This window comes from Myotis daubentonii, chromosome 3, assembly GCF_963259705.1.
Source record: "Myotis daubentonii chromosome 3, mMyoDau2.1, whole genome shotgun sequence".
Taxonomy (NCBI): domain Eukaryota; kingdom Metazoa; phylum Chordata; class Mammalia; order Chiroptera; family Vespertilionidae; genus Myotis; species Myotis daubentonii.
Genome location: NC_081842.1, coordinates 127013553 through 127036732, shown reverse-complemented (window position 1 = coordinate 127036732; position 23180 = coordinate 127013553).

Genomic DNA, 23180 nt, shown 5'->3' with positions numbered 1-23180 from the left:
AAATCTACAGAAAAATTATTTTAGTAAATACAAAGATTCTCAAATGATTATACTGAAGGATATGTAAAACAGATAAAAATGAAATCATATCTCTTGGGGTATAAGGACTATAGTTCCAAACTGCCTTCTACATTTCTAAATCAGCTTTATTGAGGTATAATGTATGTACAATAGGATTTGCTAATTCTAAATATACTATTTAATGAGTTTTGACTAGTTGTTCTCAACCAGAGGCAATTTTACTCCCTAGGAGACATTTGGTAATGTCTGGAGGGCATTTTTGGTTGTTGCAACTTTGGGGGTGGAGGGAATGCTACTGACATCTAGTCAGATAGAGGCCAGGGATGCTGTTAAACATGCAGCAATCCACCAAATGTCCTCACAACAGAAAACCATCCTGCTCAGGATGTCAGGAGTGCTGTGGTTGGAAGCTTTGGTTTGAAAATAGTCATGTAACCACTACCACAAAATATATAGGTCATTGTCATCACAAAATATACAGAGCATCCCCATTACCCAGACAGTTTCCTGTACCCTTTTACAGTCAACTAGAAGCCCGGTGCATGAAAATTCATGCACTGGAGGGGGGGGGTCCCTCAGCCTGGCCTGCCCCCTCTCACAGTCAGGGAGCCCTCAGGGGTGGGAGGTGACTCGGCTATCAGGGGAAGGCAATGCCCACATCACACCTCTGTTGCTGCCACTGCTGGCAGCCCAAGCCTCAGCCAGCCCTGGTTACCCGAGCCTTAGGTGGTCCTGGGCGGCTGGGCAGCCAACATCTGAGGCTTGCCTGCACCTCGGGCTGACCCTGGGTGGCTGGGGGGCTGAGGAGACTGGGGGACTCCGAAGGCAGGTGTGCAGCAAGGCTGGGCCTGCCTGGGATGGGCCCAGCCTTGCTGCGTGCCTGCTGCCTTGGCAGGGCTAAGGGGACTGGGCACCTCCATCTTGTGGCTGTGGGCACCGGCATCTTTGAGGGTGGGGAAGTCAATTAGCATATTCCCTCCTTATTGGCTATTGGTGCCGCCATCTTTGAGGGTGGGACAGTCAATTAGCATATTTTCTCCTTATTAGATAGGATTCTCTTCCTCCACATCCTGGACCCTGACAACCACTGATCTTTTTCCTAACACTGTAGTTTTACTTTTTCTAGAGTTTCATATAAATGAAATCATACAGTATATAGTTTTTTGAATCTTTTATTTAGCATAACATTTGTGAGAGTCATCTATATTGGTGTATATGTCAGTAATCATTCCTTCTTATTGCTTTGCAGAGCTCTATTGTATTAATATACCATAGCTTGTTCTTACATTTACCTATTAAAGGAAAATTTGAGTTGTTTCCAGCTTGGGGAAATTATGGATAAAGCTGCTATGAACATTGGTGAATATAACTATATGTGGACATATGTTTTCATTTTCTTTTGGTACACTTGTAGTGGAATTGATGGTCATATGGTAAGTCTAATTTTATAAGAAACTTCCAAACTGTTCTCCAAAACGGTAGTACCATCTTATGTGTCATCAAAAATGTAAGTGTTTTAGTTGCTCCATATGCTTGCCAACACTTGGTGTTGTCAGTCTTTTTAATTTTAACCAATTTAATTGATGTGTTTTGATTTATCATTGTAGCTTTAATTTCTGTTTCTGGATGAATAATTTGTTGAGCATGCTTTTATAGACATTTGTATATCTTCTTTTTAAGATTTTGTTCAAATATTTCTCCCATTAAAAAGGTAGGTTGTTTCTATTTGTTATTGAATTGTAAAAATTCTTTATATATTCTGGATACATTTTTTTTTTTATCAGATGTACATTTTGTAAATATTTTCTCCCAGTCTGTGGCTTGCCTTATTTTCATAACAATGTCTTCAGAAAAACAATGGTTTTAATTTTGATAAAATTTCATTTATTAATTTTTAATTTTATGGTTAGTGCTGCTGTGTGCTGTGTATAAGATCTTTGCTACCTCAGGATTGCATATATTTTTTCCTGGAAATTTTATAATTTTGTCTTTTAGATTTAGGTCTATGAATTAACATTTGTCTATGGTTTGAGTTAAGGTCCACGTGGATATCTGGTTGTACAGCACCATTTGTTTGAAAAGACTGTCCTGTTGATTATCTTGTCCTTTTTGTTAAAAATTAATTGAGCATTTTTATATGTGAGTTTATTTTTAGACTCCTTAATCTGTTCCATTGATGTATATGTTTATCAAGATAGACACTATCACAATAGTTCACTATCTTGATTACTATTGCTGTTTAGTAAGATTTAAAATTAAGTGGTGTTAGATCCTCAAATGATTTTTTCTTTTCTGATATTTTTTGCACTTGAAGGAGGTCCTTTTGATAAGGGTTAAGTAGGAAGGGAGGAGATCCAGAGAAGGTAGAGGCATCTTGGCTTGAACAATTAAAACAGCCAAACCAAGGACAGAGGTATCTCTGGCTTGAGCAGCTGGGAGAGCCATAGGGGTATTAAAACATCTCTAGCCAGGAAAAAAAAAAAAAAAAAAAAAAGCCACTTTACTTTTTGAGCTGAGAAGCCAGCGGTTTCAGTCTCAAGGCTTGGCAGGATAAGGTTGCTAGGTACCATAAGATAGATTAAAAGTAACACCAATTTGAACAGATATGATGGATATGTGAAGGACAAAGAGAAAACACAGAATATTGAGAAGAAGGAAACATATTTTCACAGAGGATAGAGGAATGTTGTAAAATAAGGGGAAAGAAAGAGGGGGCGCCATGTAGACTTTGCACTTTGCAGAATGACCAAGAAGGAAAGCAAGGGAGTCCTAAGTTTGGGAAGAGTCCAATTAGAAAGGGTCATGAAGAGACAAAGAACTACAGCCTTTATAATGCCTCAAGACAAAGATAGCAGTGGCCACCCTCTTTAGGGGACTCCTCCGTCTTTCATTAGCCAGGTGAGACAGAGTCTTAGGAATAGAAACTTAGAAATTAGGAACTTTAGAGATAACATCTGCTTGCAATAAAGTTTCTGTACTTCTCACATACCACCTTTAGACCTCGGCTTCATTCTTCGAATCCATCTGGACAAGAACCTGGGAAAGAAACCACCCTTGCATCCTGCTCAATAAAAAAACCCAAATCACTTTGAATATCCATATAAATTTTAGAAATTTAGAATCGGTTTGTTTATTTCTACAAAAAAGTGCCCGTGTTAAGTTTATAGATCATTTTGGGGACAATTGACATTTTATCACTATTGAGTCTTCTTATCTATGAATAAGTATATTTCTTCATTTATTTAGAGTCATGTATAAATACATAAGCCAGTAACATGGTCATTTATTATCATCACCATGTATTATAAACTACACATAATTGTATGTGCTATACTTTCATACAATTGGCAGCACAGTAGGCTTGTTTATATCAGCATCACTACAAAACTGTAGACCTAGGGTAATGTGTGTGTGCCTTAGTTTTTAACAAAAAAAGTTTAAAAATAAAAAATTTCCTTGTTATTTATGCATTTTCTTTTTCTTTTTAGATATGTGCTCTATGCATTTTTAAATTAAATCTTTATTGTTCAGATTATAATAGTTGTTCCTCTTTTTTCCCCCCCATAGCTCCCCTCCACCTGGTTCCCACCCCACCCTCTGCCCTTACCCGCCACCCACTGTCCTCATCCATAGGTGCACGATTTTTGTCCAGTCTCTTCCCGCATCCCCAACACCCCTTTCCCCCCCAAGAATAGTCAGTCCACTCCCTTTCTATGCCTCTGATTCTATTATAATCACCAGTTTATTCTGTTCATCAGATTATTTATTCACTTGATTATTAGATTCACTTGTTGATAGATGTGTATTTGTTATTCATAATTTGTATCTTTACCTTTCTCTTCTTCTTCCTCTTCTTAAAGGATACCTTTCAGCATTTCATATTATACTGGTTTGGTGGTGATGAACTCCTTTAGCTTTTTCTTATCTGTGAAGCTCTTTATCTGACCTTCAATTCTGAATGATTGCTTTGCTGGGTAAAGTAATCTTGGTTGTAGGTTCTTGCTATACATCACTTTGAATATTTCTTGCCACTCCCTTCTGGCCTGCATAGTTTCTGTTGAGAAATCAGCTGACAGTTGTATGGGTACTCCCTTGTAGGCATCTGACTTTTTTTCTCTTGCTGCTTTTAAGATTCTCTCTTTGTCTTTTGCTCTTGTCATTTTAATTATGATGTGTCTTGGTGTGGTCCTCTTTGGATTCCTTTTGTTTGGGGTTCTCTGCGCTTCCTGGACTTGTAAGTCCATTTCTTTCACCAGGTAGGGGAAGTTTTCTGTCATGATTTCTTCAAATAGGTTTTCAATATCTTGCTCTCTGTCTTCTTCTGGCACCCCTATAATTCGGATGTTGGTACACTTGAAGCTGTCCCAGAGGCTTCTTACACTATCTTCATATTTTTGGATTCTTTTTTCATTTTGCTTTTCCGGTTGGGTGTTTTTTGCTTCTTCATGTTTCAAATCTTTGACTTGATTCTTGCGATCCTCTAGCCAGCTGTTGGAACTCTGCATAATATCCTTTATTTCAGTCAGTGTATGCTTAATTTCTAGTTGGTCCTTTTTCATAACCTCGAGGGTCTCACTAGATTTTTTGAGGCTCTCTCTACATTTATCGGCAGTCTCACCAGACTTTTTGAAGGTCTTACTAAATTTATTGGCGGTTTCTAGAAAGTTCTTGAAAAACCTTAAAAGTGTGCTTTTGAACTCTACATCCAGTACTTTGCTTTCCTCCACTTCTGTCATTTGTGACCTGTTTCTTTGTCTCCTCATTTTTTATGCTTCCCTGTGTTGATAGAGTGTCTTTCTGTGCTAGGTGTCCTATAGGGCCCAGTGGCTCAGCCTTCCCAATTACCTGAGGTGGACACTCTTGGTGCACCCGTTTCTGGGCTTTGTGCACAGTCTTCTTGTAGTTAAACCTTGATTGTGGTAGGTATCACTGGGAGGAATTGACCTCCAGGCCAATTGGCTGTGAGAATCAGCTGTGTCTAGAGTGGGAGAACTTCTGTGCTGAAGACACCCTTATGGGGCAAGACTTGCTTCAGTGGGGCTTTGGTGCTCACTGAGTCTGCCCCCTGAGTGTGTCCCTTATGGATCTAAGGAGTTGTAATCTGGATGGTTCCACTCTGACCACTGGGTACACTGTCTCTTGGATCTCTAAGGAGGTGCTAATTTAGCCTCTGCCTGAGGCTACCCAGCAGGAGCTACGAAGAGATCTGAAGATTCCCCTTCCTTGTTTGGGGTTTGGAGGTGCCCAGATGAGGCCCAGATGTGAAGCAATGCAAGCTGCTGTGGGGCCTTGGCCTTCTCTTGGAAGTTCTGGGTCTGTCTGACCCAGTTGCAGTTTGTTAGGTAATTTTCAGATTTCAAAGGGCCAGGGCATTAATATGAAAAAGCCTCTGCTGCAGCTTGGGTGTGGCGGGGTCTCAGGGGATCATCAGGGCAGAGCAAACAGCTATGGCTGATCCTCAGCCCTGCTCTAAGAGCCCCTGCATCTTAGTGTCCACGTTATCACTGCAAGCACCTCTGAGAGGAAGTCGCCCTCGAGTTGCCTGCTGCCACACAGTCCAGTTTCTCCCTGTATGAGTCTGGGTCCCCAGAGAGTTCCTGGAACTGGAGTTCAGAGCAGTCGGGGGCTTGCGACTCCCTCCCGATTCAAAAAGACAGCTGTGTCCTCAGTTGCCAGCCCTTTCCGCGTGCGCCTCCGTACCTCTGCACTTTACTTCCTCAGCTCCTCTGAGTCTCAGTGTGCTTTTCTCTTTCCTTCTAGTTGTAGAATTTCCACTCAGCTAGCCTTCCTCTTGTTCTGGATGATGTTTGTTTTGTCTTTTAGTTGTATTTTTGAAGTTGTTGTGGGAGGCAGCAATTTCCGGTGTTTACCTATGCCGCCATCTTCGTTTTCTCTTATGCATTTTCTTTTTAATTGAATTTATTGGGGTGACATTGGTTAACAACATTGTTGACCATAACAATATTTTGGTCAACAATGGACTGCATATACAACAATGACTCCATCCTATATAATAAAAGGCTAATATGCAAATTGACTGAACGGTGGAACAGCTAGTCACTATGACATGCACTGACGACCAGGGGGCAGATGCTCAATGCAGCAGCTGCCCCCTGGTGGTCAGTGTGCTCCCACAGGGAAAGTGCCACTCAGCCAGAAGCCAGGATCATGTCTGGCGAGCGTAGTGGCAGTGGCAGGAGCCTCTCCCACCTCCGCAGCAGTGCTAAGGATGTCCGACTGACGACTTAGGCCCACTCCCTGTGGAGCGGGCCTAAGCCATCAGTCGGAAACCCCCTGAGGGCTCCTGGGCTGCAAGAGGGCATTGGCCAGGCTGAGGGACTCCCCCAAGTGCACGAATTTTGTGCACCGGGCCTCTAGTTAGAGTATAATGAAGCTGAAAAATTCCTATCACCTAGTTATGTCTTAGCTCTTGTAATGTTGTAACACAGCACATTACTCACATGTTTGTAGTGATGCTGGTATTAACAAGCCTACCATGCTTCCAGTTGTATGAAAGTATAGCACATACCATTATGCGTAGTACATAACACATGGTGATGATAATAAGTGACTATGTTACTGGTATGTATTTACTATACTACACTTTTTACCATTATTTTGGAATGTACTCTTTCTACTAAAAAAAAAAAATTGAACCCTGGCTGGTTTTGCTCAGTAGGTAGAGTGTTTGAGGATTGAAAGGTCCTGAGTTTGATTCTGTTCAAGGGCATATGCCGAGGTTGTGGGCTCGATCCCCAGTAGGGGGTGTGCAGGAGGCAGCCAATCAGTGATTCCCTCTCATCATTGATGTTTCTATTTCTCCCTCTCTCTCTGAACTCAATAAAAATATATATTAAAAATATTTTTAAAGCAAAAACAATAAATACAAGATATATGAGACTGCTACTGGCATAATACAACATACTGTTTTATGGCAAAATATTTTTAAAATATATTTTTATTGATTTCAGAAAGGAAGGGAAAGAGACAGAAACATCAATGATGAGAGGAAATCATTGATTGGCTGCCTCCTGCATGTCCCCTACTGGGAATTAAGCCTGAAACTTGGGAATGTGCCCTGACTGGGAATCAAACTGTGACATCTTGGTTCATAGGTCAATGCTCAATCACTGAGCCACACTATCTGGGCTACTGTTTTTTCTTGTGCTTGATTTAATTTTGTGTTGTTTTGGGCAGTAACATGGTGTATAGGCTTGTAGCTTATTATAAGCCTTGTATATAGTAGGCTGTACCATCTAGGTTTGTGTAAGTGTATTCTATGATGTTCACACAATGATAAAATTGCCTAAGGATATACTTCTCAGAATATATTCTTGTTACTAAGTGGGACATGGCTGTACAACATCTATGACTGCAATCAAGAACCTTGCTTGGACCTGGGGTGATGTCACATAGGAATGTGTATGAATGACATCAGGAAGAAGATGCTCCAAAGATTCATCCATGACTTCAATAAAGGATTTGCCAAGGATAATGAGGTTGCAAAAATTAATAAGGCTGTGGTTGAAATGGCAAACAACTGTAACCTGGGTGGATGAGAATGATGTTGAAGAGATTCTAGAGGTGGATGCTGACGAGTTGACTAATGAGGAATTGTTGGAATAGCAACAGGAACACATAGCTAAAGAAGAAGCAAGAGAAAAAGAAACTGCAGAGAAGAAAAAGAAGAAGTCCCAAGAAAATTCAGAGCAAATGGTTTAGCAGAAGCTTTTCCAGACCTCAACAAGTTCCTTAAAAAGTTTGAAAACAGCCCTGGCCAGTTTGGCTCTGTGGATGGAGCATTGGCCTGTGGACTGGGGGGCCCTGGGTTTGATTCCCAGTCAGGGCATATGCCTGAGTTGCGGGCTCAGTCTCCAGTGTGGGGCATGCAGGAAGCAGCCGATGAATGATTCTCTCTCATCACTGAGGTTTCTAACTCTCTCTCCCTCTCCCTTCCTCTCTGAAATCAATAAAAATATATATAAAAGAAAAAGTTTGAAAACATGGACCCCAACACCAATAGGTCTTCATTGATAGAAATGTTCATGGTGCAGTATCTGTTTAGAAGCAAATATTTGATGAAAAAAGAAATAAACCAAGGAAACCACCATGGACACATTTCTGAAAAGAGTGACATCTCCTCAAGAAGAGCCTCAGGCAGATCCTTCAGGAGGAGTTCCAGAGGACGGCACTGTTATGATAAGATATGAAATCTCTATGTGTGCTATTGACCCTGAAGACTGTCCAGTGAGACAAGATGTGGAGGTGGAAGAAAGTAATATTAATGACCCTGACTCTTGTAGACCTAGGGTAATGTGTGTGTTTGTGTCTTAGTTTTTAACAAAAAAGTTTTAAAATAAAATTTTTTTAAAATGTAAATTTCATTTAGAAATAATTAGCTTGCTGTTTATGCATTTTCTTTGTGTTTGAATTATTTTTGGTGACACTGGTTAACAAAATTATACGGGATGCAAGTGCATAATTATACAGCACATAATCTGTACACTACATGTGTGGTCATCATCCTAAGTCAACCTTCATCCAGGTTTGTGTATGTGCTCTCTATCATGTCCGTATGATGAAATAGCCTAATGATACATTTCTCAGAATGTACCCCAGCATTAAGTGACACATAACTGTATTTGTCTTATTTTTATTTTTTCCCTGCTATATTTTGTAGTTTTCAGCATGTACATCTTTATCCTTAGTTATTCCATGCTTTTTATATTGTAAACTAGTGACCCGGTGCACAAAATTCATGCACATTAAAAGGGAATTAATTAAAGGAAATATTTTAATATTGCTATTTGCCCTTTCTCTATAATAGAAGTGTCAGAGATGAAAGCAAATTAGTAAAATGTATATGAAAATCTTCCTCCTGTCAGAATCTGGGGCACTCCACAGGAACCAGAGTCAAGTCCTCACCCACCCACGTGTGCCTCGAAATCGTGCGAGACCCAGACCTGGCCAGCCTCACCCCCAATTGGGTGAGATCCAGACCTGGCAGGCCCCACCCCCATCAGGCCTCACGAGGTTGGGGATGTGGCCTTAGGTCACCTGGCCCGGGGCCTGAGGTCCCCCAGCCTGGGCCAGGGGGCATACCTTGAGGTCCCCTGGCCTGGGCCAGGGGATATGGCCTGAGGTCCCCCATCAAGTCCCACCAGGTGGGGGCTGCAGCCTCAGGTCCCCTGGCCTGGTGCCGGGGTGTGCAGCCTGAGGTTCCCCGGCCTGGGTCAGGGCAGGGGGCATGCCTTGAGACCCCTGTCAAGCCCTGCTGGGTGGTAGGTGCAGCCTAAGGTCCCCCGTAAAGCCCCCCCAGGTGGGGGGGCACAGCCTCAGGTCCCCTTGCCCAGGCCGGGGCAGGGAGCATGCCATGAGGTCCCCGTCAAGCCCTGCTGTGTGGGGGGCGTGGCCTGAGGTCCCCCAGCCTGGTAGCGGGGTGGGGGACATGGCATGAGGTCCCCTGCCAAGCCCTGCCAGGTGGGGGGCATGGCCTGAGGTCCCCTGTCAAGCCCCACCAGGCAGGGGGTGCAGCCTCAGGTCCCCTGCCCTGGCCCAGTGCCACTCAGCCTCAGGTCCCTGCTGATTGCTTGTTAAGGCTCATTGTGGGACCTCAGCCTCCGCTGTGGGCGCAGCCATCTTGTGTTACAAGATCCCCACCTCTGCTGTGGGTGCAGCCATCATGTTATGGCATGACAGTCAATTTGCATATTCCATCTTTATTAGATAAGATGGTAGAGTTTTTTGGAAAAATTTTATTCTCCTATTGTTTATTGCTGTCTGTATAAATGCTATTGGTTTTCCCCCTAGTGTTCTTGAGATATAATTGACATACAACATTGTGTGAGTTTAAGGTATACAATATGATAATTTGATGCATATATTTACTGTGATATGTTTAACTCAGTCAGTTTTGTTAACAAATCCTCGATCTCACGTAATTACCATGTTGTTGTTATGGTGAGAACGTTAAAGCTCTACTCTCATAGCAACTTTCAAGTAGTCAATCCAGTGATGCTTAACTACAGTCATTAGATCCCTGGAATCTATTTAAGTTGTAACTGAAAGTTTGAGGTCTTTTGTGGTTCTGTATGCATTTTAGGATTTTTTTTTCTTTCTGTGAAAAATGCCAAAAGAATTTTTATAGGGATTTCATTAAATCTATAGATGGCTTTGGGCATAGACATTTAACAATATTAACTCTTCTAATCCATGAACATGAGATATCTTTTCATTTATTTGTGTCTTCTTTAAATTCTTTCCTCAAAGTCTTATAGTGTGTTTTTTTTTAATAATAGATTTTTCATTTCCTTGGTCAAATTTATTCCTAAGTATTTTATTGTTTTTAATGCTATTGTAAATGACATTTTTTTTCTTATTTCTTTCTCAGATAGTTTATTGTTAATAATACTATTGATTTTTAAATTTTGACTTCATATCTTGCAACTTTGCTAAGTGTACTTATTAGTTTTAGTAATTCTACTAGCTTTTTTAAAAAAATATATATTTTATTGATTTTTTTACAGAGAGGAAGGGAGAGGGATAGAAAGTTAGAAACATCGATGAGAGAGAAACATTGATCAGCTGCCTCCTGCACACTCCCTACTGATATGTGCCCGCAACCAAGCTACATGCCCTTGACTGGAATCGAACCCGGGACCCTCGAGTCTGCAGTCTGATGCTCTATCCACTGAGCCAAACTGGTTAGGGCTCTACTAGCTTTTTAATATATTCCTTAGGATTTTCTATGTAGATACTGATGTTTACAAATTAATAGCTTTTCTTTTTCTTTTCCAATATGTACGACTTACATTGCTTTTTTCTTGCCATATTGCACTGGCTATGACTCTCAGTTTAATGGTAAATAGAAGTGGTGAGAGTGAATACCCGTTCCCTTTTACAGATCTTAGGGGAAAAGCAGTCTTTCACCAGTAAGGACAATGTTACATGTAAATGTTTATAGATGCTCTTTTCAGACTAAAGAATTTTTGTTTTGTTGAGAGTTTTTATCATAAATGAGTGTTAAACTTTGTCAATGCTTTTTCTGTGTTTATTGAGATTGTCATAAGGTTTATCTCTTTATCCTGTTAATATGACAAGCTATATTGATTGCTTTTCAAATGTTAAATTAACCTGAAGTCCTGGATGAATTCCACTTGAACATGTATTATTTTTTAAAAATATTATTTTTGGTTTGTTTTGCCAATATTTTCTTAAGAATTTTTGCCTTATGTTTATAAAGAATACTAGCCACCATTTTATTTTCTTAGAATGTCTTTGTTTTTTAGTACCAGGGCAATGGTGGGATCATAACATGAGATGGAAATATTTTTTCTCCTCTGTTTTCTGTAAGTGTTTGTGTAAGATTGATATCATTTCTTTTTTGTATATTTGATAGAATTTGTTGGAGAAGCTGTCTGGACCTGGATTTTTATTTGTGTGAAGGCTTTAAATTATAATTCCATTTCTTTAATAGATATAGGCCTACACATAGTTTTTATTTCTCCTTCTTTTATTTATTCTAATCTGAATCTTTTAAGGTATATAACCATTAATCTAACCTGTGAAATTGATTGGCATATGGTTGTACATATCCTTACCATAAGGTATTCTTTTAATATTTGTAGGATCTGTGGTGATGTTTTCCCTTTTACTTCTGATATTGGTAATTTGTGTCTCCTTGGTCAGTCTAGTTAGAAGCTTATCAATTTCATTGATCTTCTAAAAAATCAGCTTTGGGTTTTATTGATTTTCTCTATTGTTTGCTATTTTATGTTTTTATAACTGAAAATAGTAGTCATAGTTTATCTTTTGTTTCAGCAGTGAACAATATTAAATAGTCATAATAATTTTAATATTAACTCAAAAACACGCAATAAAAATTATTATGCAAACCTATTTGGAGGATGAGCAAAGTAGTAGAGGGGAGATAGTTTATAAAAACTATATTATAATTTTCATAAGATGTCAATAATAGAATAAAATGAATTAATCAACAAATTGCAGAATAAGCACTGTTTGAAATGTGACAGTAAATACTGGGAGAAAGAGCTAAAGGAATTGAAAATAGTAGTATTTAGAAAGTGAGACTGGAGAGTTAGGTAGGAGAGTGTCATTTTTTCATAATGAGGATTTTTTTGTATTGAGTTTGAATTTTAAAATATATGCATGTATTATATTGTTAAAATAAAAATTAATTTAATATTTTAATATCAGGTTAAGAAAAAGCATGGCTGAGAAACAGCAAGATTGGAAAGGCCACTGGTCTTGATGCTGGGGTTCTGGATAAAGGCAAAACAAAAATCAGTAAGCCTAGGGAAACAATTTAGAGTCCTGGGACAGAGTGCACACCTGGTCTCAAGGGATATGCCCCTGACGTTGAATATTGCTAAAAGAGGTCTTTTATTTTCATTAGCTAAAAAGTTCTGCATTTGTTTTTATTCTGATAGAATTATTATAAAGGTGAAGTTATAAAACCTGTTGTGATCAAGCTTATGATGGGCATATACATATATCCATAACATAATAGTTCTTTACAGTTTACAAAGAGAATTGTCATAGGATTTGCTCTGTTTAATCCTCATTTTAGCCCTGCAAGTCCAGTATTCAAGTACATAGTATCTTCACTTTGTAGCTGAGCTTAGGCTAAAAGGTTTGCCAGGGGGTGGATTCCAAACTCATTACTTCCGCTAATCCTAATATATAAAAACCCAGGGTCTGTAACAACTGACTGAAGGCTCCACCAAACACTGGAAGCCACTCCTGCAGGCAGTGCTGTGTTGCGTGGCAATCCAGCACTGACTGCTGCAGGTTTGGGCTCAGTGACCCAGCACTGACTGTGAGGGGGCTGTGGATCAGGCCTGGAGAGAGACCCGGAGAGAAAGGCAGGGTCTGATCCGCAGCCTCCGTGGCAGCTGTTGATCAGTCATTGCCTCTCTCTTTCTCTACAGGCTTTGCCAGTAGCCGGCCTCTGTTTCTCTCTGAGCCTCTGTTGATCAGCCCCGCCTCTCTGATCAGGCCTGAAGATAGGCCTGGAGATGCTGACTGGCATAGAAACTGACCAATCAGAACCAAATCTGGGTGAACTGTGAAGAGCCAATGGCTGCCTAGGAGCCAGAGCTTTTGACACTGACTGGCATAGAAACCAACCAATCAGAACCTAATTGGCTAGCAGGGAAGGGCAGTTGGGGGCGAGATCAGGCCTGCAGAGGAGGGCAGTTGGGGGCCAGATCAGGCCATCAGGGGAGGGCAGTTAGGGGCAATCAGGCAGGCAGCCAGGCAGAGGCAATTAGGGGCAATTAGGCAGGCAGGCAGGTGAGCAGTTAGGAGCCAGTGATCCTAGATTGAGAGAGGGATGTCCGACTGCTGGTTTAGGCCTGACCCCACAGGACATCCAGCAGTTGGACATCCCCCAAGGGGTCCCTGATTGGCGAGGGTGCAGGCTAGGCTGAGGGAACCCCCCCTCCATCCACAAATTGTGTGCACTGGGCCACTAGACTATGTATATAAAACCCTAATATGCAAATAGACCGAACAGCAGAACAACCGAACAACTGGTCACTATGATGTGCTCTGACTACCAGGGGATGCATGTGGAACATGGGATGGTGGTCAGCCGCAGCAGGATGGTGGAGCAGGTGAGTGGAGGTGCCAGACCAAGGTGGGGTGCTGGTTGCTCTCATCAGAGCGAGCCTCTGGTGGTTACTAAAATTCTTTGCTCTTGCGTGCTGTGGTCTGCCTGGTGCTCACATCTGCTGCTGGTGCTGGAGTTGCTGCTTGCACCCGCTGCTGGTGCCCAGCACAGGCCCCAATCACTTGGCACTGTCAGTGGGTGTGAGCGGTGGCTGCTGGTCCCGATTGCTCCTGAGGTCTTCTCCATCTTCCCCTGCTCCTGAAGGGTGATTGGGGCAGCAGCTGCCACTTGCACCCACTGACAGAGCCAGTCCCGCTTGCACCCACTGCTGGCGCCGGCCCCAATTGCTTCACGCTGTCAGTGGGGCCGGCGCTGTCAGCGTGTGGGAGTGGCAGCAACGGAAGTGGTGCTGCTGGCAGACAGGGGACCAGGGACCACAGTGGGAGGGGCTGGGCAGGGGTCCAGACCCACCTCTGAGCCCACTGCAGCCTCATGTTCCTTTTAAAGTGCACGAATTTATGCACTGGGCCCCTAGTAATTCCATAATATACATTGTCACATCACAAAACAATTTTAAGTACATTGATTTTAATTATCTGAATATTTTTATAACTATACTAGTAACCTGTTGTTTGAAATGCAGGCAGTAGGATGGGATATATACCAACTTTGGTTTGAATATAGACTGTACTGCAATTACTTGCTGGGTGATCTTGGGAACATTACTTATTTATCTGAGCCTCATTTTCTCCACCTGAAACAGGGTGTTACTACTTTCTTCATAGGATTGTTCTTAAGATTCAACTTACAAAAAATGCTTATTACAGTACCTGGAAATTAGTATGGACACAATAATTGCTTAATAGTATGATCATTTTTGTTAACTATACAAACTGTGAGATTATTTAATGATTCATGTTTTCTATTATTGTCCGTGAGAACAGTAATACTGACTCACTATCAAAATGATGATATTAAGTTCTCGTGTAACACTCAGATTTTAAAAATTAGGTATGCAGATGTGAAATGAAAGTTAAACTGAAATTACTTTTTAAATTAATATACTTTTAAAGATCATCTTTCCAGTAGCACGAATCACTAAGAATCAGACTACCACTACATAAATCCTGTTTTTGTAAAATAGTATAAACTCAAAGAAAAATGTGGGTAAATGTATAGAATATCAAACAGTTAATGGTGGTCCTTTCTAAGGGCTGGGATCATGGTGGGCATTGAGTCCTATTGTATTTATATTTCTAGTGCTTTTAAAAAATAATGAGTGGATACCACTTCTATAATCCGAAAAAAGAGTATGAATAAAAATAATTACATGAAAAATAAACCTTTATCAAAAAAGTTTGACTTAACTTGCTCCATGGTGGTTCTTAGTGATCATTTCTTCCTAAATACTCTGAAATCTTCCTCTTGGCTAACATCAGCTGAAGGTCTGTAGTTCTAGAATTTCTGTGAGCACCAGGGGACTACTTGTATCATAGAATTTCCATCTGGTTTCCATATAGGAGGTGTATTCTCTAGACCTTACAGTATACAGTAGTCAAAACAATTTAGTCTTAGGGAAAATTGGTTCATTCTAAAGGAGAGATTTTACTGCTGGTCTTCCCAGCCATGAATATGACCTGCTGAGGCCTTCCCTGCTGTCAAAATCATTCTAATTAAACATATTTATAAATAGAAATTAAAGTGATGTTGACTATATCACACTCCAAGATAACATTCAAGTTTTGCTTTTCAATTATTCCTAAAGTTATTTCTACAACCAAGGCTGCATGTAACCTTTTCTCCCTTTCTGGCCCACAGGGGTCTATCCAAGGCTCCCTTCCTTTATTCCATCTGTCCACGTTTTTCCTTTGCCCTTTCTTTCTGGAGCGCCTGGTTCTTCAAAGATCTGGGAGGGGGTGGAGAGAAGGCTGGCTTGGCTTCAGCAGCTGCTCCAGCAACTTGGCTTCCTGCGTCCTCAGGCAGCCTCCCTTTCTCCAAGGGTTCTCTGGGTTTGGTGTCCAGCAGCTGCCAGAATTTCAAATGCTTTCAGATGTCAGCTTATTAAGGTCTTAAAAGTGTCATCCTTTTCCAAACTGACAACCTGTCTCCCAAGAAAGATGTCTAGAGAAGGTTAGTTCACCTACCAGTGATGCTCCCTCGGTTACTGACTGCTACTTGTGAGTGTAAAGAAAAGCAGTCCAGGCACCAACTCCTCCCAAGGAAGTGTGCATTCATGTAAACAAAACCTGCCCCGGGCTGCTGCTTGGCTTTTATTTCAGGAATGAACAGGAGCTGACTGCTGGTCTGTCACAGCTTGCAACAACACAGGAGATCCTTGTCACTTCCTTGGTGAGCTTTGAATAGGTAAAGCACTTGAGCACTTACTGTCTGGCCTCAAGTTTACCACATTGACATAATATTTCATTTTGAACCTTTACACTCACTGGAATATAAAACTTAAAAAAAATGACTCCCCTTTTGAAAGAGTTAAGAAAGTTCAAAAAAGGATGTCACAGGTCATATTTTGAACACAGGGGAAGGCTGATGGATTATCTGATGACTCAGATTCTGGGAACTAGCTGAGCTTTTTTGATGGGTCATCTATCCATCATAGATGTGGATGGGCAACAAATCCTGTTCCTCAAAGTCTTCTAGGCCAAGTTCAGAGTAAAACTCACGTGTGCTTGGCATTTTGACCCTATTCAAAGTTGCTTTTTGAGAAGAGTTTTTGACCCTATACACAGGAAATCTTGTGGGCAAGCCTCTGTGATGAGATAGGATGTAGTTCAGGCTTTAATTTTTATAAGAAAACTATAACTTGGTCACTTCCTGCTGAATACCTAGAGCACATGGCTCTTCTTTTAACCCGCAAACTGAATCCTCACCCTCTGGCAGAGGTATAAAACCTGGTGGTTAAGAGCATATAATTTGGAGTCAGACAGCCTGGAGTTGGAAATTCAGTTCTGCTACATACCACTGACAATGTTTAACATGTCTGTTTCTTTGTCTTTCCACTTGTAAAATGGGTATAATAGTATTTATCCACAGGGTGGTTGTGAGGATTAATGAAATAAGGTATGTTGAGCACTGGAGTGCTTGCTTTGTGCAGATGAGTCGGACTAAGGAAGGAAGGTTTAGAGGAAGCAGGTGTTTTGGTTGTTGTTTTTTTTTTTAGGTTTCTTAAGTGTTCAGCTCCTGCCAAATTCCAGTAAGAACACTGATGTTTGAGAATAATGATAATAACAGTTGCTAACATTTACTGGGCACTTATTATGTGCAAGGCCTTCTTTATTTTTTATTTTTATTTTTTATTTTTATTTTTTTTATTGATTTTTTACAGAGAGGAAGGGAGAGAGATAGAGAGTCAGAAACATCGATGAGAGAGAAACATCGATCAGCTGCCTCCTGCACATCTCCTACTGGGGATGTGCCCGCAACCCAGGTACATGCCCTTGACCGGAATCGAACCTGGGACCCTTCAGTCCGCAAGCCGATGCTCTATCCACTGAGCCAAACCGGTTTCGGCAAGGCCTTCTTTATTTACTCCTCACCACAAGCATCTGAAGAGAAGCCCAAAGCACATGCTATCCACTCATTCCTCTATGGTTGTCCCTGTGCCAGGTCATGAGATGAGCAAAAGGCTCCTTCCAGAGTAGGAAGTTTTTCACAGGCTTTGATATAGCCTTATGTCTTCAACCTTATTGAAGGTCAATGTGAAGAATAGCCATGAGATAAGCATTGCTATTGAATACGGTACATTACATTGTCCAGTGGCCTTTATAGAAACCACTAGAGGCCTGGTGCATGAAATTCGTGCACTCGGGGGGTCCCTTAGCCCAGCCTGCACTCTCTCGCAGTTTGGGAGGCCTGGGGAGATGTCCAACTTGCAGGCTTAGGCCCGCTTCCCCCGGGGAGCGGGCCTAAGCCTGCAGTCGGACATCCTTAGCGTTGCCACTGCGTTCATCAGCTGTGAGCCTGGCTTCTGGATGAGCAGCACTCCCCCTGTGGGAAGATACTGACTCCTGTGTTGAGTGTCTGCCCCCTGGTGGTCAGTGTGCATCATAGCGACCGGTTGTTCTGCCATTGGGCTGAAACCAGCTCTCTGACATCCCCCAAGGGATTCTGGATTGTGAGAGGGCACAGCCCAGGCTGAGGGACCCCACTGGTGCATGATTGGGGCCAGGGAGATTGGCCAGCCAGGGAGGGACTGTGGGAGGGCTCCAGGGCATGTCTGGCCCATCTCACATAGTCCTGATCAGCTGGACCCCAGCAGCAAGCTTACCTACCAGTTGGAGCATTTGTCCCCTGGTGGTCAGTGCACATCATAGTGAGCGGTTGAGCAGCCTTAGCATATTATTAGCATATTATGTTTTGATTGGTTGAATGACTGACTGGATGACTGGACACTTAGCATATTAGACTTTTATTATATAGGATATGTTATGAATTCCTCTGAGGACTAAGGAAAAAGTTGTCTCTCTTGATGTTTCTGTTTATCAGACAGATATCTGGGCTTAATGCCCAGAGATTCTGATTCAGTAAGTTTGGGTAGAGTGGGATAACTGTATTTTTAAAATGCTTTCTCTCTCTCTCTGTGAACCTTAGGCACAGCTAGGGTTAGAAGCTTTAGTGGGGGTCCTGAACTTTCTCTGTGAGTCCTGTTGTTTGGCATCGTGGAGCTAAGATGTGCTCAGTTTTAGCTTCCTGCTGTAGACGAAATGCTTGTGCCCTCCCAAAATTCATATGTTGAATTCTAAGCCGATGTGATGGTGTGAGGAGGTGGGGCCTTTGGGAGGTGATCAGGTCATGTTAGGGCCCTACCAAAAGAGGCCAAAGGTTTCTTGATCCTTCACCATGTAAGGACGTGGTGAGAAGATGGCCATTTCTGAGCCAGGAAGCAGGCTCTCAGCAGACACTGGATCTGCCAGTGACTTGATCTTGGACTTATTACTCCCAGAACTGCAAGAAATACATTTCTGTTGTTTATAAGCCACCCAGTCAATGGCATTCTGTCATAGCAGCCTGAATGGCAGAAAACACTTCCTTTTACCTAGTTTCTATGATAAATTTTTGTTCCCTTTTATGCCTTGTTTCTTGTTCTTTTATTTACCTTCTTTTAATATTTTTATTGTTCACATATCATTTATTGTTAAGAGGCAGGCATAATCACATGGCTTGGTGAAATCCAGAAGGCATCCCCAAAGAATGTGGTTTGGCCTGTGGGAAAACTGCATCTTTGCATAGTCATGTAGGGAAACTTCCTTCTCCAGCTACAATGGTTTGTGCCTCCATGAAACCTTCCTTCCCTCTTTTCATGACCACATCTTTGCCAATGCTGTTTCTCCCACCTAGAATGTCCAACCTCTTTTTTCACTTACCAAAATTCTCCCAAGTCTCACACCCAGATTGTGGGACATCCTTGAATATGTGGCTTAGGTATGGGAACTTTGTTGCTGGTAGTCACTCCTTACTTTTGAGGAAAGTTGTAGAATGGTAAGTGTGAACCAAGGCTGAGAAGAGAATCATTTATGAGAAGAGAATCATTCCCAAATACTTAACATAACAGACTTGTGCCTTCTATTTGTTATTTTCTCTAGGACATATGAGAAGGGGTTATAAATAATTTATTCATTTATTAGGCCCCTATGTGAAGAGGGGGGTAAAGGACAAGGCAACCGTAGCCAGTGGGAGGAAATCAAGAGATCTCTCTAGACTAGGTCTCAGAGACAATGTTTGGAGATGTTTTTGGATGTCACAGCTTGGGGGGTGGTACTAGCATCTAGGCTTCTAGGGTGTAGAGGCCATAGACTCTGTCTAACATCCTACAATGCATAGACTCCTGCAACAAAGAACTGTCTGGACTGAATGTTAATAATGACAAGGTTGAGAAACCTTGCACTAGATAAACTTAGAAGTTACTGATTGAGACCCAGTTAAGAGAAGATTGCTAGTAAAGATTTATCTCAGGGGAAAAGAAAACGAAGTAGTAAATCTGATCCTCTTACCAGAAAATGAGTCAAAGGAAGCATTCAGCTCATTCGTTGCCAACCCTTTCCTGCCTCTACAGCTGCTCATTCAGTACGAAGTGGACATTTTTAACTTTGACTCTGCACATAGCAATGCCAAACAAATGACTTCAGGGAAAGCATACCACTGAATCATTGCCAAGTAGTATCGTCATCCCTTTAATTTGTTTAGTTTTTCCTTGGGTGCGGCAAGAGCTCCCACCTTCCCACGTGTGACAAGGTTAGAAAATTCTCCCTAGTATCCGTTTCTCTCTACAGGAAATGCAGTGTGCGTGGTCAAAGTTGGGGCAGGACAAAGGTGCGTAATGAAACCTCGAGGGGATCCTGTAAACTTCTGTCAAAATTTTCCTTTCATAGGGTTGTGGTCTTGGCTGAACACAGGCTGTTGATGAACCTTAACTATGGTTTTGCATGTTTATAATATATTTATTTTAGGGGACCAGAGTTAGAGTTTGTTTTAACTTTATTTTGATGATTAATGTATAAAATTTTTGTACATGTTATAATAATACAAGTGATTTGTATACTATATATTAGTTGTACTGGTGAGCACGATTTTTAATCTATGAAAATTAATTAATTCAGCCAGTATTTATTCCCTGTCAACTATATACAGACATGAGACTAGGTACAATGTCATGGGAATTCATAGTCTGATTTGGGAGACAGCCAAGTAAAAAGCTAACTGCAGTAAATGTGCTAAGTGCAATGTTAGGACAATTATACAATGATATGGGAGCACGGTGAGAGGTCCTGTAAGCTGAGACTTAAAGGTTAGTAGGAGTTACTGATAAAAAGTGTATGGGGAAATAGAGGTGGGGAGTGGGAGATGATATTTCATTACGTGTGACAAGCATGTGCAAAAGTTCACAAATTAAAAAAAGAGAGAGTATGAAGAGTTTAGTGAATTTTAAGATGTTCAGCAGAGTCATTTTGAAGATATAGATTTAGTATTCTGGAGCATATGTAAGTAAAAAGTTTATTCATTGGACTGATTAACTAAAGACAGTATGGAAAACATGGAGAGAACAGGGCTTGAGGGAAACACAAAAAGGAGATGGGCAAAAGAATAGGAGCCAAGACTTGTACAACTTGGCAAGAGAAAGTAAAAAGACAAGCCACAGGGGCTGGAAAATATTTGCAATACTAATATATAAAGAAATCTGACAAATCAATAAGGAAAAAAAGAGCAACCCAATAAATAAAGGGACAAATAAATAAATAAAATTTCATAAACAAATGACAAGATCCTCAACTTTGTTGGTAATCTGTGAAATGCTAGTCAGAACTACAAAAGATATTATTTCTCACCCCTCAGATGATAAAATTTAGAAAATCTGACAATGCCAAATACTGGCCAGAATGTGGACCAGCGAGAACTCTGATGTGCTGCTGGTGGGGCTGTAAATCAGTGCAACCACTTTAGAAAAAGTTGGCATTAACTTAGTAAATATGAAGATGCATATATCTTACATGTTCAAGGGTGCCAGGAGGCATGTGGCAGTATAATTTATAGTAACAAAATACTGCAAATAACCAAAATATCTGTTAATAGTAGAATATTAAAATATACTTTTGTTTATTTGGACAATGAGATACCATAAAACAGTGAAAATTATAAACCACTACTCTATGTGTGTTATGAATGGAATTTGTTTCTGTAAAATTTGTGTTGAAGTCCTAACCCTCAGCATCTCAGAATGTGACTATATTTGGATATAATATATTTAAAGAGGTAATTAAGTTAAAATGAGGTCATTAGGGTGGGTCCTAATCCAATGACCTGTGTCCTTATAGAAAGAGGAAATTAGGATACAGACACATAAAGAAGGAAGACTATGTGAAGACATAGGAAGAAGATGGCCATCTATAAGCTAAGGAGAGAGGCCTTAGAAGAAACCAACCCTGTTGACACATTGATCTTGGACTTCTAGCCTCCAGAATCATGAAAAAATAAACTTCTATTGTTTAAGCTGCCATCTGTGATATTTTATTATGGCAGCCCTAGCAGACTAATACAGTGTATCAATATGAATGGATCTTAAAAAATATAAGGTTGGATGAAATTGCAAGCCACAGAACATATACAGTGTGATTCCACTTAGGTAGAGATAAACATAAACACACACACACACACACACACACACACACACACACACACACACATCTTATATTCTGACACTCCCTTTATTTTATTTTTTATTTTTTAAATATATTTCTTTATTGATTTCAGAGAGAAAGGGAGAAGGAGAGAGAGATAGAAACATCAATGATGAGAGAGAATCATTGATCAGCTGCCTCCTGCACAGCTCCCACTGGGGATCAAGCCCACAACCCAGGCATGTGCCCTTGGCTGGAATCGAACCTGGGACCCTTCAGTCCGCAGGCTGACACTCTATCCACTGAGCCAAGCCGGCCAGGGCCTGACACTCCCTTTAAAAGATGGATTTTAATTCCTGTTCTCTTGAATGTGGGTTGGACTTAATGACTCACTTGTAATGAATAGAATAAAGAATAATTATGTGATAGAGTGACTTTAAAAAAAAAATGCTCACCCAAGGACATGCTCATTGATTTTTTGAGAGAGGGGAAAAGGAGAGAGAGAGAGAGAGAGAGAGAGAGAGAGAGAGAGAGAGAGAGAGATGAGGAGAGAGGAACATCGATCAGTTGCCTCCCAAATGTGCCCCACAGACTGGGTATCTAACCTGCAACCTAGGTATGTGACCTGACTAGAAATCAAGCCCATAGCCTTTTGATTTACAGTATAACACCTCAACCAACTGAGCCATACCAGCCAGGGCTAGTGTGTGACTTTTGGTACTAGATCATAAAAGACAATGTGACTTTTTCCTTGCCTCCTCTTGGATCCCTTGCTCTGAAGGAAGCCAAGTGACATGTTCTAAGGACATTCAAGTAGTTCAATGAAGAGGTCCATGTGGCAAGGACTTGATGCCTCTTGCCAAAAGTCATGTGAATGTGTCATCTTGGAAATGTCTCCCCAGCCCCAGTCCAGCCTTCAGAATACTGCAGCCCTGGCTGATGTCTTTACTGAAACCTCAGAAGAGATCTGGATACAGGACCATTCAATGAAGCTGCTCTCAAATTTCTAACCCCAAAACATGAGAAATGACGAAAATTTATCGTTTTAAGTTGTTAAGTTTTGGAATAATTTGTTACAAGCAATAGATAACTAATACAATATATTATAGAGAAAAAGCTAGGGAATGATAAACATAAATTTCAGTGTAATGATGACCTCTTTGGTGGAAGTCAGTAGATACAATTAGAGAGGGGAGCATAGAGATTTTAAAGATGCTGGTACAGGGGTGCTTAAAGGGGTCACTCTTTTTGGGACCTTCCCCATTCCAGAGCTGACTGTCAGGTGTCTCTGAGTTTCCATCAGCATGGCCCACACTGTTCTCACTGCCCTGGTGATTCCCTGAGACCCAACCCCAACCCACCCAATCTGAAGCCCCATCCAAGCTGTTTGCAGAAGCTTT